Source organism: Oryza brachyantha, chromosome 12 (genome assembly GCF_000231095.2).
Source record: "Oryza brachyantha chromosome 12, ObraRS2, whole genome shotgun sequence".
Lineage (NCBI taxonomy): Eukaryota > Viridiplantae > Streptophyta > Magnoliopsida > Poales > Poaceae > Oryza > Oryza brachyantha.
Window position 1 is genome coordinate 14,735,207 of NC_023174.2, and position 15,819 is coordinate 14,751,025.

Consider the following 15,819-nt stretch of genomic DNA (forward strand, 5'->3'; position numbering starts at 1 on the left):
GACTATGCTGGTAAGGGCAACGGGGTGAAAAATAAATTTGAAAACTTAAATTTTGGTTTAAACATAAGAAAAAAGATGCTAAGCTTCTGAGAAACAGAGTACACTCTGTTTTTTCTGTTGGAAAAGTGTTCAGCTGTTCAGAACGAACTGCATCTACACGCAGGCTGCATTCTTTTGTACAGATTATTCTGAGTTTTTTCTTATCTTTAGCGCGCTACACAAACCGCTGAACCGGCATTTTAATATATATATATATATATAAATTCATCATTTCACCTTTATAAGATAGATTTTTAATTTGCTAGTAATTAAATCTATCGTTTACATCATTAAATAGCTATCATAAAAAATAATACTTTATCTTTCATCCTTCGTCCAAACAACCATCACATCCACACATTTGAACCTCATTTGTTAATTGCCCTGTCAACAGTGACGTGGATGAGGATCCGCTCTCATTATGCGCATTTTTTCCATTCATTTGTTAACTGCAACTCCTTTTTACAGCACTTGAAATAAATGAATGAATCAAATCGGATGCACATTAAACTCAGTTGCACGTCTTGAATGACTGCATGGAATCAGACATACTGTGCTATCTATATATCCTCTTTGCTCCATAAAACGAGCAAGCAAAGGTGGCAACAACTTGTTTCTCCCATCTCAACTCATGTATGAAAAGAGAGATGAACAAGAGTAGTTCATAGTGTTCAACTGTCGAATTAGCTATACTTTATACTACGGTTTGCACACTATAGTAGGCCTGAGAGGCATCAGGAGCTACTAGACACATGAGTCAATAGATGTCCACGTGACGTGTCGCCTAATAGAACACCGACTCTAGTTCAATCATTCTCATCCATTCATGTGCCATCAGGTGGTCTGGATGGATAATTTCCATACGAGTTAAAGAGTTGGCTATAGAAACTTCACAAGTTATATATTACTTGTCATTGATATATAAATCCATTTATAACTATAGGTGTATTACTTGTCACAAGTTATGTAACATGAATCTACGATCCGAGACCCGATAGGTATTTACTCTATTAAAGTAAAGATATGAACTAAATGTATCACCCATGAGTATCTACTTGAGCAAATACCGTCACTCAATTGGTATGTGGGGTATGGGGACGTTCCTACAATCCCCATATCCGTTTACCCATGGGTAATAAATACCCAAAAATCTAAATGCACGTCATGTCTAAATATCAAATTAGACTAGCCCCAATTAAGCAAATCATATGTATTTAAGCCTATGTTTCAACTCATCCATCAATTTTCTACCCATCCCCATCTGGCCATCTCCTCCTGGAGGCTAAGCGTTAGCAGCCACGTCAATCCATCACTAGGGCTCCATGCGTATCTCGTCGATGGACCGCATGGGCCCGAAGCAACCTCACGACCACGTTACATGGATGACTCGACGGGTGAGGTTTTTCTAGATGGGTACGGATTTAGGAAAATTTTTTACCCACGATGAGTATGGGTATATTGATAGAACCGAAAGTCGATCTGGGATACCAATACCCGATAGAGATTTATCCATTGACGTCTCTACATAGATGGATCACTCCGGTGCATGGCTTGTAGCATACTTTTTCTTATTTTATTTGTTTGAACAGCGCTATATATTCGTATGGAGAGAGTACCGTGGTAGTTAGGCGTGGAAAGCACGGGGAGATCGGCCGCGAAATATTTGTGTGTTCTTCCGTAAGAATCTTCCAAATTTTCAGTATACATGATGGACCAGACATGTTGCAGATTCCATTACATGTATCCCTCCCTATCACTGGGAGTAATTCTTATTAACCTCACCATTTTTTTGATTAACCTCCCTATCATTCTGTTTTTTTTTACCTTTTTATAAACATTAACACAAACAGGTTGTTACATGGACCCCATCGAGGAAGTCAACAAGAGCTTCTAGACGTCGTGAATTTCACTGTAGTTGGAACTACCCTGAACTTCTGGAAAACAGAACTCAGTCCCTCTGTTCATTTCCTCAGTAATTTTCTCGCAAGATCAGAGTAAACTGCATGAGCATATGGTTATGTTCGTCCAAAAAACAATCAATTAAACGCATTTTTTCAGCTTTCTCTGTGACCGACTGAATTGTCCATCTTTAGTCACTGCACTCAATTCAAACTTTGGGAAATGACGTTGCTGAACATTCATTATCAAATACCCTCGTCGAGTTCAACTTTTTACTTGGCTTTTGTGTCCTTGCTTTCGAAAATACTAAACAGTGCGCTTTAAATTCAAAAGGCTTTCACAGAGAAGTTTGTATCTTAGATTTCTAAAGTAACTTTCAACTTTGTATTAGTTAATTTTATCATTTATACCACTAAATAGGTTAAAAATCAAAAAATATTCATCTTCATCTTCACAGTTTGGAGTTGTCAGCTAGACGGGTGCTAACTCGTAAATCTGGTCTCAATTTTTTTTTCTGTTTTCTTAAGTACTCCCCAGTCAACGAAGACTGATTACACTAGTAGTTCATTAAGCTAGGGGTGTAAGCGGGTTAGCCCGCCAACCCGCTTATAGACCAATTAAACGGGTAACCCGGTGAACTACCCGCTTAATTGGCCTATAAGCGGGTTGGCGGGCTGGGCCACTTACACCCTTACATTAAGCAATTAACTCATATGTATTGAACAAAACTTTCAATGTTCAGATATCATCATGGCCTGATTGCTCTACATATAAAGGACAGCACCAAGGAGCATAGGCTGAGGAAAAGACGAAGAAGATTTAATGGGCACGTATCACTCCAGTGGCTTGTTATTTCCATGGGTAGCTAGGCTTGGAAGGCACCAGGAGCTGTGCGGTTATAGATGACCCATTCCCAAATTATCTGCCAGCAATTTTACCAACTAAATGCATTTATCATCTTCCTACTTTCTGATCAATGGCTATCGTCAGCAGCAGCAGAGGAAGACCACCAAGGGGTGATTGCTTGGTTTTTTATGGAAAACCAAACGACATATTTAAAAATAAAATATAATTTATGAACAAAATTTTATATATGTATTATTAGGGATCTAAAAGCCAAGGCTGAAAAATAAACTTTGGTGCAAAAACTTCAAAACCCACTCTAAATTTAGGATTGAAAATTCAAATTTTACCTTATAAACATAAACAGAAGCGAAAAGATGGGGTACAATTGAATGAATAAGAGAATGAATAGATTTATATACATCTGGTAGTTATAGGAATATATAGAGATACTAGCACATTGTTCATGTTACGGATTTTATTTTTTAAAAAATAGCATTAGCATGTTATTAAAGTAGCGGTAATAAAACTATGTTGATATATTGCCCATGCTTTGTAGCAGGATTTTATTAAAAAAATATTATTAATATATTATTAAAGTAGAACTAATAAAAATATTTTGATATATAAGTCTTAGTTACTTTTCTTTTCGGAAAATAGGAGAGAGTTGGTGGTGGGATAGGGGTAGATTCACCACCACTACTTCTCTTTATAGGAGTATATATATGCTGGTCGTCTAGTTATTCAATACATATATCTTCCTCTATTATCCAACCAACGTTAAGTTCCTAGAGTTGGGAGGCATCAGGAGTTGTCAGATACACTACTGCTAATATCTCCGCTCTCAAGCAAGTCTGAGGAGTCTTTCATATCCCAACAAGGCAACGTTGCATAGTGGACATGGTTTGTTCATTTCTCAGGGTACTTTGAGGATGCAGAATAGTGCAATACCTGTTATTACTAAATCATTGGGCAAATTTTTTTCAAAATTGAACCTTTTGGCCGTGCCAGTGCTGGTGGCGTGGCAAGATAATATTGCCGTACAATCCGGTTGGCGTGATATGGCGTGACAGTCTCACCACACCAATGTCAGTGCTGTGGCAAGACAATGCTGTCACGCCACCGATGATGGCGTGACAAACCATTTCGTCACGCCAATATTGGTGGTCTGGCCAAAAGGTTCATACGATGTAAATATTTTCCCCAGAGGTTTATAAATAAAATTATTTATTAAAAAGTTTAAAAAATAAAAAAAATTCTGGATGGATCGAGTCATCCTGGAACACACCCTGTCCGGCCAATTATGGTGGTGGAAGGGATCGGAGAGCGTGTATTGGTGTTTTTCCATGTAAAATGAAATGAAGTTATTACGATCATCCTTTTCCACCCATTAGTAACGGTAAAAATGAAGAAATCTTATGTGGAAAAACAGAAATGATATAAAAGAGTATTGGTTGGAATGATATAGGCTGATATCTAGGTATGAATAATGATGCATATGTGTATCAGACCTGTATCAGACCTGATACTTACGTCCGTCTCTAAAAATAATGCTTCTGTGCTCGTGTTTCTGTAGAGGTGATCTAAATCATGATCTAACGGCTGGCAGCAAGTCAATTCAGGTGGGGTGGGAATCCTCGGGGCTGATTTCTATTTTGACCAAAATTGAGGGATTCATCCCCAAAACATCGCTCTATATCTTTACTTTTTGTTAGATCAATCTGGACCGCTCACGTGTTAGCTAGATTACAAAAGTTGGTTATGACCTTAATCTACAAGTCCAAATAGACTTTTTTTTTCCCCACACAAGCAAAACTCCACCAACCGGTACTACCTCTCTTTTGACATGTGGGCTTGTCCACACACCATGACCCTTGCAGGCATGTAAGCATGCATCCTACATTAATTTGCACCTGCGAATGTCTAGTTTTCATTCGCCTAAAAATACCCCAAATTCAAATCAAATCAATTATCTAGATTGCCTTCCCAGCAATCGCTCGATGCAGCCACTAACCGGCCGGAAACCGCGAATAACGCCGGTGATCTCCCTTAACCGATGTCCTGTCCTTTCCTACCGCTCTCGCCTCAGCGAGTCTTTTTCTTCCCCTCTAGCTTCTCCGGCTAGAGGTTGAAGAAAACTCCTTGACTACTAGAATTTCAAAAATCCAACAGTAAGTATACTACAGCATCCATGTCCAAACACTCCCATCTGACCAACTTCAGATGGAAAAGATTCTTGTATATACAGTTGGTCGGTATAACTTTTTGATATATAAATGGACAGTCAGAATACTATCCGTAGAATAGATATAGATCATTGATATATAAGGGTATTTCAGTACTTTAGTAACTCAGGGATTAGGGGTAATGTTGGTATTTAGAATTTTATCAATTCTTTATAAGAAGTTTGAGCAATTCTACCGTCCTTGAAAAGGTATCGAAAATTGCTCAAAAAGTTTTTATCTATTTTATTAGATCGTATCGCTTGCTATGTAGCACATACTTAACGACACATCATTTCAAAGTCTAATAAAATTAGATAAATAGTTCAGATTTATTTATACTACTCGTAGAGAGCACCGTAGCAGGATATCCTTCTCGTTCCAACTACTTCCACTTATAAAAGCAAGACAAAGAAGGAGCATAAACTGCCGAGAAAGAGATGAAGGTCTGCTCATGAAGACAGATCAGTTCATTGGCTTTGTTGCCATGGCGGTTGTAATGGTAGGGCTGGGAGGCACAGGGAGCTGTGCTTTTACGTAGTGCATTGTTGCGTGAAGTTCTTTGACGATCTAACTCCCAAATTAGCATAGAGTGATGTCTTATTAATCTGTATGTTTATAACAGATGGGTCTAAGGCCCACATGTTATAGACTCGGAGAGCGACAAAATCACTGGCGAAGCCACCTATATGGCAAGCTACGGCGGTCGCCATACCGCCGGTAGAACCCCTCGCCATATTCAGTGTTGTAAGCCGCGCAAAAATTGATTTATAAGTATTATGATTTATATGGAGTATCATTCGCATGATAATTTATAAGTTAATGCATTATAGCTTCATTTTATTTTATGTATGTGGTTCTTATACACAAATTAGAACTTAAACCGCGTTCGGGGTAATGAGGATAAGTTAACTTATCCTGCACGAAAAACGTAGTAATAGATTAGTACATGATTAATTAATTATTAATTATTAAAAAAATATAAAATAGATTAATATGATTTTTTTCAAACAACTTTCATATAGAAATTTTTTGCAAAAAAATACACCGTTTAGCAGTTCGGGAATTGTGCACACGAAAATCAAGGGGCATAAGTTAATTTATAGGGGGCGAATTCGGTCTCGCCATAGATAGATTTTCGTCATGACTCTGCCACAGGACAAAACATTAAATGAGATAATGTAGTTGGTGACAAATAATTAAATGGCCTCTTCTTAAGGGATTAGATTTGGAGTCTAGTTTAAGGTCACGAGCCATTTTAGAACCGCACACTCTGTTTTTCTTTTCATTGGGTATTTTTAGATACTTGCTGCGAGTTCAGAAGTTAAAAGCAAACCACAAGAGAATGATTATTTTTGATTAAATAATTAGCAATTGATATTTTTTTTGAAAAATATCATCATAGAAATACATGAGTTGTAAAATAACATGAGTCTCTTTCTAATACTACCAGTAGAAGTAATCTAAGGTTGCCTTCGGCCATGACCATAAGTTAACTAAGCCTCTCTCGATTTCCACGTGCACGCTTCCCGAACTGATAAAAGGGTATATTTTTTGCAAAAGTTTTCTATATGAAAGTTGTTTTAAAAAATCATATTAATATATTTTATATTTTTTAATAATTAATTAATCATGTACTAGTCTATTACTACGTTTTCCGTGCCAGGCATAAGTTAATTTATACCTCCCATGCCGAACAGGGCCTGAGTCATGGATTCAAAAGGTAATTTTAGTACTTTACTAATTAATTGATTATGGTTTTTTTGTAATTTACATTTTTATTAATTATGAGTATTTTGTAATTTACATTTTTTTGGCAAGCGAAAAGGGAGTACGTACATGCCTCACGGCAGTCCGGCAGAACAGCGACTCAACGCAGTAGGCACGCGGGGCAGCGAGCCTGCAGTCCACGGCCATGTGCGCTCATAATTTGATAGACTTACTGCTCCTCTCTATTTCTATTACTACTACTAATACACGTGAGAGTGTAATTTAATTATAACCGTTCGGTAAAACTAGCTCGACGGTAAAGAACACCGAAAAAGGACCCAAAATACTGACAATAGAACCATCAAATTAACCACTTGACACGAAGCAAGGTAGCACCAACTTGTTTCTCACACCTGATAACAGCAATGAAAAGTGCGATAAGCCTGGGAGGTGTGAGGACGTCTTAGATACTCTCAAGAAATACAAATAGGATCCCCTACAGTACTGCAGGGGATCCTGACTCCAAGGAATATGTTTCACCGACCATTCTGCCAAGTTTGAGACTTCAATATACGGGAGTCAACTTTAATTTGGTATTTCTTTTGAAGAAGCTAAACAACGTATTTATAAATAAAAAATAATTTATGAATAAAGATTTTTATATACGTGTTTTTAGCGATATAAAAGTAAAGCCTGAAAAATAAACTACAACAAAAAAATCCTAAAATTAACTTAAAATTTTGGATAATAAGCATAATTATAAGCAAAAAAGAGCATAAGTATACGCAAAAAGATAAAAGACGAAAGAATATGATCTACCTCATCTGAGTAAATTGCTCAATTATATAAGTCAGGAGACTACTATTTTCCATGGAAGTTTCATATAGAATTGACTACTCTCTCTCTTACCACAACAAAGTGCATTCATTAGTGGTACACCTTTTGCTCCATAAATATGAGATAAAGGAGCAAAAGTTGGAGAAAAGAAGATAAAGAGTCGATGGAGATCACTTTAGGAAATTATATATCTCCTTCGGAGGAGGATTCCTACTCAATATGAATTTAGTGTTGGCCTAGGACTAGGAGTCATCGGGAGCTCTGATGCCACCTCATGAAATATACCGGCTGGCATCTTGCTGGCTAGCCGCTAATCTACACCGACCAGGGGTTATGACTAGATAGTGGTGTGCCATGGACTACAAGCGGTTGCAGCCAATGTCCTGGCAACAGGAAAGGTCATATAGGTTATTGAGATGCTCAATGTCAGTGTCCATCAAATGCTGCTTTTTCTAACCGATATGTGGTATGTCATAATAGATATGAACTATCGTGCTCTTAACTGGTAGTATTCTACCATCAGTATTATCATCAGCTTAAGAATTATAGAGCTTTACTGTTAGTAGAAAAAGTTATTATACTACCGGCGGTTAACATAGAAATATTGATAGATCTAATCTAATAAATTAGGAAAAAAATAAACAATCTAGATTAGTTCTACTCAGTACTCAGTAGTAGAGTATTGTGTAATTAACATCTAGGGACAATCCCTTTTATAGCCGGTCTCTAACGACTATCGGCCGGTCTTGGCTGCCGCTGTCTGTTGGACATGCAATGCACTGACTACTAGGGGGCATGAGTTTGGCATATAAATCTCATATCCGTTTTGTACTAAGTAACTAAGAGTAATTCGCATAAATGTTAATCATGACATATCTCCATTGACGATCGAGGCTAGGTTTTTGAAAGAGGAACTTTTTCTCAAAGCTAGGTGCTGCATTGAATTATATACCCTTCATTTAATTGACGCGATTGACTTTATTTTTAGAGTTACGTTTGAATGTTTATCTTATTTAAAAGTTTTATCCAAACATGTAAAATTATAAATTATGCTTAACGTTTCTATAGTAATAAATCGAAACATATCAAAATAGTTAATAATTTCACCAGATCGAGCATCTATAGTTCCGGGTGATCCTGAAATTCACTCTCACAGCAATCACGGCATGGTGAACGATATACGGAGTACTTTGACCAATCTGCACTGTTTATGTGTGATCGAATGGTTGAGGGTGACAATTGTAAATATGTACGTGTTAGTTTTAAGTTTTAACCTCTCGGTAATTACCAACCTATGAGTGGCAATCAGTTGTTAATCTGTTCAAATCTTGAAATTTATTATCAGGATATGTGACACCAACCCAGAGAGAGTCCTGGACATTGAATTAGTAATCAAGTGACAAACTGATGAGACATTTACAGGGTGGGCTATTGTATATTTTCAAACAAAAATTAGTTCGTGAATAAAACTTTTAAATACGTGTTATTAGCGATCTAAAAACAAAATCTAGAAAATAAGCTATGATGTTAAAATCCTAAAATCAACTCTAATCTAAAGTCAAAAGTTCAAATTTTGACTTATAAGCATAACCAGAAACGAGAAAATAAGGACGTTAGCCTATACAGCTCCCAGGCATTACAGTTATGAGAAAAAGTTACTATCCGTATTACAGAGATGCAACCTCTATTGGCTTGCCCCATAAAGAGAAGACAGGCAAGCCATGGGGTCTTCAGAACTGACCACTCTGTTTGTGCATTCAGAATATAATTGTTCCATACATAACGAGACAAAAGGAGTAGTTCAAGTTGAGAAAGAGATGAAGTGTTGGAGATCACTGCAATTTGGCTCATTGCCATGGTGCCTAACCCTGGCATGCAGTGGGAGACTACACCTGAAGCTAGCTTTCATGTTGCAAGCTAGGTTTGTTCCCATGATATTCTTGCTCATGGTTGCTCTCTCAATGGACATGAGCAGAGAGAACACTCCATCCATGGAGCCTGTTGCTATGGGTGTTGGCATAGGAAGCACCGGGAGTTCTCTTTTCACAATCGTTTTGGGATGGACCGGCGACTCCATGAGCCTCACCTTGGTGACTGGAAGCATGCAACAATGCCATCACCAGTTCACCACTGCCCACCCTCTGGCTATGGATGCTCTAGTGGAGAAAATTTAAATTGATTTTGGTTCTTTTCTCAGTTCTAATTTGTCAAATGCATCCATAAGTTATCGAGCTACTGAGAATTGTAGGAGAATCATGAATGGATAGTATAGTTTTGAAAGGATATGAAACTGTAAAATTATCATGTCAAAGCAAGTAATGATTGTTGCATGTTTATCCCATAGTAAGGCATTTCAATTATCATCGAAGTATTAGACCATGTCAAGATTTACAGTGTGTTTGTATTGGATCTTTATAGTTGTGTATTTGTGTTCGAGTTCACCTGGGAAGAAGAATAGAAAATTCTAACAAGCTTAGAGGATGTTGGATTTGCCATCCGCTAGTTTGTGATTTCCTATCCAAGGGTGACTGATAAGATCTCATTACATGTGTAAATTTGGTACTTCAAGCTATAACATATCTAGATGTACCAAAATTAACATTAGAAATTATGGTATCTCCTAGTACCTTTTGGAGGGTGGAAAAAATTCTCCCACATTTAGTGGCGAACAATCGAAGTAGCGAACTGACTAGACTAGTATGGCTTCAATGCACCAATGCTACAAGAAGCATGTGCTGATCAAAGTAATTAGTAAAATTAGAAACAGTACTATTATGGATGGCATGCAAACTCTTGTGGCTTGACTGGTCCATAAAAGAGAACAAGAGGTAACGTGGGAGCTATAAGCTGAGTGATATGACAATGAAACCATTGTGAACTCAAGTTCTTATGGACATATCCCAAGCTTGAAGTTCAGCGAGTCAGGGTTAAATCTATCTGCCTTTTGGCATTTTTTTTGTGTGTGTTGGGGGGGTGCATTCAGGATATTTCGGTATGAGATAAATTGAAATTTCCACATATCTGACCAAATTTGAATAAAATTACAAAGATCACAAGAATTGAAAGTTCTGTGCAAAACATTTTCCTATGTTGGAAGGAGGGATGTGTTCTGACCGAGTTAGCTACATCGCTATAGTAGGACTAGGAGACTTCGAGACATAACTTGCTATGGAGGATTCCTTTTACTAAAGTTACCAGCTGCAAGTTTGTGTGTATGTCCAATGCACATCTCTACATTATACATTTTTAGAATTGTCAACTAGTTCGAGATAAAAAAATATTTGGCTCGATATATTTATGAATTTTTTGGTATAAAGATACTACATGTCTGGCTTGGCCATCCATGACGTATCATCTATAGAGTTCTCAATACAAGCCGCATGAGATGACTTGTTACTGCATCATGAGTTTTGTACAATAATAAATCTAATGTGTATCGCAAACGGATCCTTTATTTACCATTCCAGTATTCTAGTTGATTGTTTGGGTTTTTCATATAAAAAGTCAAACGATATATTTATGAACGAAAAATAATTTATAAATAAAAATTTTATACATATTCTTAGCGATCTAAAAGTCAATGATGAAAAATAAACTTTGGCAAAAATAATGTCAAAATTAATATTAAATTTAAGATTAGAAATTCAGATTTTGACTTATAAGTATAATCAAAAGCAAAAGAAATGAGGAGAAACAGAAGGTGAATTTCAAGTTATGCATTGTGAATACCCAAAGATACTTGGAGAGTACACAGTAGCTCATCCACATCGCTGATTGGGGAATTAAAATCAGACTGCTTGTAATAAGATATTCAAGCAGTAAATTCGTGCAAGATACTGTCCTATCCTTCCTGCTCCATAAAAAGCCCAGATAAGGAGGCAAAGGTGATCCACGGTGGAGAAAGCGTGTTAGGTGAGACAATACCCTCGAAATTTATTTTTTCTTATGCTTATAAGCACACATTTATCATTGATTTTGAATGGTTTTGACCATAGTTTATTTTCTAACCTTTGTTTTTAAATCGCTAAAAACACGTATATAAAAGTTTTGCTCATAAATTATTATTTGTTTACAAATATAATGTTTGTCTTTTTCCACGAATAAGTGAAAAGTTAAATAAGCCTCGAACAGTTCATGGAAGTGGTCATCAAGTTCTTGCCAGTTCTGATAGCAAGGCTTCAGAGATGAGTAATGTTTCAATGGATGATGGAGTGGTCAGTCCAGCTCCAGCCAGCCAGTTGCTATGGCTGTTGGACTGGGAGGCATCAGGAGTTGTCATCTCACAATAGGAATATCTCGAGCCACTGTCGTGGCATCAAAACTCAGGCATTGCCCTCTCACAATGGGAGCATCTCGAGCAAGCGTCAGTAAGAGCCTCCGTATTATGCCCAGCTGAAGCGTATGGTGGTGCTACCATTACGGTCCATGTTCCGGCTTCCACTCCTGTTGGACAATGCAAGAGGGGACTATTGGTGCCGGTTGGTAAAGGGATATAGGTGCTGGACAATGCATCGAAGAATGTTGATCACTGGTTACATGTCTTAGATCCTCGAGATAGAATTGTGTTTTAGATCAAATACGACATCTTTGCACTTTATCACCATTTCTTTTGATCCATAGAAGCCCGGATGAAGAAACAACCTTATATATGCAACACAATAAGAAATTATTAGTAGTCTACAATTTGTATTACTACAAGTGGAAAGTTTAGTCATTACGAAGGATTGAATACTCACACTAAATGATTTGCTAACTTAATCTTTTAATTAGCCTAAAATTGAAACGAAGATATGAAGGATGACTAGAAGTCAGCGTCTTAAACTTATTTGAATTTAAATATGATATTATTGCCCGGTTAATACAAATTCAAAAATTTCACTTCATATTGTACTCAAATTATATTTAGACTCTAATCCAACCTAATGCAACTTTTTGTTATTAACATTTTTTTAAAATTTTCAGCTTTTCCATAATAAAACAATTTTCTTAATAGACAGATGTCCATAGATGACACAAGACATCAGCATCTTTGTCCTCATTACAGAACATATACTCAGGCACAATCAATTCAGTCATGCAATATAGTTGAATGCATATACGACATCACGAAACAAAATTGAAGTTCCAGATTTTTTTTCTGCTTTTTACAATGTTATACTGAAAAAAAGAAAACAAAGAGCTCCGAGCCAAGAGAGATAGAGAGTCATTCATGCATGGTGAGTGCTGGCTCATATGGAAGTAAAATTAGACACGATGAATTGCTATGTTAGGCCCCTTTGGGTTATAAAAGAGTAAACAAAAGTACTCTGAGCTAAGAGAGATAGATACAGGGTGATCGTGGAAAAAGCCAAACGACATATTTACAAAAGAAAAAGGCAAACGGCATATTTTTTGCGATATCAAAGATCAAGGCTAAAAATAAAATTTGATGAAAAAATCTCACAATTAGCTTCAAATTTAAGGTTAAAATTTTAATTTTTCGCTCATAAGTAAGAGTGAAAAGACAGAGATGAGAGAGTCATCAATGGCGAGTGTTGGTTCACATGGAAGTAAAATTAGATCCGGCAAATTGCTATGCTAGGCCTAGGAGGCACCAGGAACTTTCTTATTGGTGTGAACTTCAAGACCGTAGATGAAAATGAAATCAAACACTGTGGTAGACCCAAGAAGTGGCAACGATATTATGGCTTTTTCAGCCATACCTTCCATCGGATAGAGATTGACTCCATGGAGTGGTATTTGCTCAATGAATTGGAGCATAGACTATGCATAATTACAGGAACCAAGTACTATATCCTTCTAATCACATTCTTTACCCCCATACACAATGCCATATATGATATGGAAAGGATGAAGTATTAAGTAAGGATGTGCTTTAGGATTAATTGGATGCATGTATTATGTAGAGAATTTGTGGTTCACCTTTGTCATAAACCAAAAGAATATGAATACGATGTGTAACACAGTTGGTTTTGAAATAATTGTAGTGTTTAAATAGCTATTGTCCATTTGATACCATTGACGTGTTTTATTACCTACAATTTTGAATACTCTCTCTGAGCTAAAATACAATGATTTCTTATTTAAATTTTGTCTCACAATATAAAGATTTCTACTAGCTACTATTTACAGTATTATTAATCACCTCAATCACTTCCTATTCAAACTCCTTCTAATATTACATTCACCGTGAATTTACTGTCCAATTGATTCCCTGTAATTTTTTGAGTCTTTTATTTCATACTCTTAGGGCTCCTCCAATGCAGAGTGTTTAGTGATGTGCTTAATAACATGATTAAGCTAAGCACTGTACTGATTTTTTTATACAAGCACATCTCTTTAGCACTGCATTGCATTGGAGGTATCCTTATGAGAAATTATTCGATGCCTATTACAGCGTAAATAAATTCGTTGCGTGAATTGCATTCCTTCGTCTGCAGCGTGTGTTTCTATTCGTGTTTAATTGGGCCAAACAATAGACTCTACGTTCTCTTGGGCCATAATTGGGCTGCAATGTGGCCCATGGAAATAGTCCGGCCCAGGACAGTAACAGGAGCAGTACCAGCCCAGCCCACGCACCGCCTCCACTCCCAAACACCTACGCCGCCGCCGCCGGTGGCCGCCGCGGCGTCGCCCCTGCCGCTCCGGCCCCGAACTGCTGCCCAGTTGACGGAGAAGAATATGGCCGCCGCGGTGGCGCTGCCATCGCCGTGGCGGGATCCGTTCGATTCGAGGTCCTTTCCGGCGGTCATGGCCATGACCAGTGATAGTTTAGGTGGCCAGGCAATCACCTCCACCTTTTGCTTATGTTTAGGTTTAAAAGTCAAATTTTAAATTTTAAACCTTAATTTTAAAGTTGATTTTTTAAATTTTCTCATAGTAGTTTATTTTTTAGGTTTAACTATTTAGAAAGCTAAAAATACGTATGTAAAGTTTTGTTCGTAATTTTTTTTCGTTTGCAACGTTTGCAAATGTGCCGTGCCATCAAACAATCAACCCCAATCTTCCTTGGCTCAACATGCTCCAGGTCAGTGCTAGCCAATGTGCAGGTGGAATTCAGAAAATTGTATCTGCTACTTCATCCACAGGATTTACGACAATCCGTCAGTCGTCAGAAGCATTCTACGGTCGATGTGTGGATCATCTGGGGTGTATAACATGAGAGAGGCGGTCAGGTTAGTAATTTGATGTGGAAGAAATGGCTGAACATGACAGATGTGCTTTAATTTTGTTTTATTATGTCCTGGACAAATTTATATATCTCTTATTCTGAAGGAAAATGCAGTGCATGTCTTGCTCATGTGTTGATGCTTTGGAGGTCATAACAGTGCTGAAATGATCTGTTTCTGTGCATGTGTTTGCTATTGCCTAAACCTTGCTTCTGCTTTTGCTTTGGAACAAAAAAGGATTTTGGCTCTTTTTTCCTTCATATAATCAGTAGTAAAACATTGAAATTCATATTTAATCTTAGCTTGCTGAGTTCTTGTACTTTCTCTTGCCCAGATTTTTTTCTCAGGTATTTCTCAACCAGCTGCTTTGGTGGAGTGACCTTGGTATCCATGCATATGACATGAGATCACTCAGCCAACTCTTCACCATTCAACAGCCATGTCAAAACTGCCATTGCAGTTCAGTGCAGCACCTGACACTGGGTTAGTATCCGAGTAACAGAACAACTCCTGATGCCTACCATAGCAGCCCATTGGCCTAACCCTCATGGCTCTTCATTTCTCTGTCTGCCAGCTTGTAGCACTCCCTTAGTTGGCCTAGTGATGTGTGATGGCTTTCCCTGTCTCAGAGAGTTTCAGAGAAGTGCAGTATTAAACCTTTATCAGGTAATTACTGAGTAAATTTTCTCCATGTATTGATGTTCTTAGCTACACACAGAACACTTTACTCATTTCCTTGAAAGGTACAGTATGTAAGACCTTGTAACCAAAACAGCTGATTGCTTACTAAAGTACACCTCATGAGCAGACAACAGACTGGTGAATTTTGATTTATCACTCCAATGATTAAAGAAACAACTTAATTTGTGGTAACTTGGATGCACATGTTGTGCATGTTCAGTTTGTCAGGTCTAGTTCATTGCTATTTGCTCGTTTTGTGCTCTGTGCCAGACCCATTCTTTCTCAATAGAATGATGAACATCAGTGCTCTGTAGCTTCTATTGAATGGAGATATATATACGTTGCATACATACACATCCATGGTAGTTGCACATTGAATTACTTGCTACTGTGGATATATAAAGTCAAGTCACCAACAA

General features: G+C 37.4%; 1 long non-coding RNA gene across 1 annotated transcript; it reads left to right on the forward strand.

Annotated features, from left to right (window-relative positions):
- Positions 1–14,168: 14,168 nt before the first annotated feature.
- Positions 14,169–15,555, forward strand: LOC107305382. The gene is made up of 4 exons (XR_005812972.1): positions 14,169–14,325; positions 14,578–14,725; positions 15,054–15,202; positions 15,294–15,555. It is a non-coding gene; the product is annotated as an uncharacterized LOC107305382 (long non-coding RNA).
- Positions 15,556–15,819: the final 264 nt, after the last annotated feature.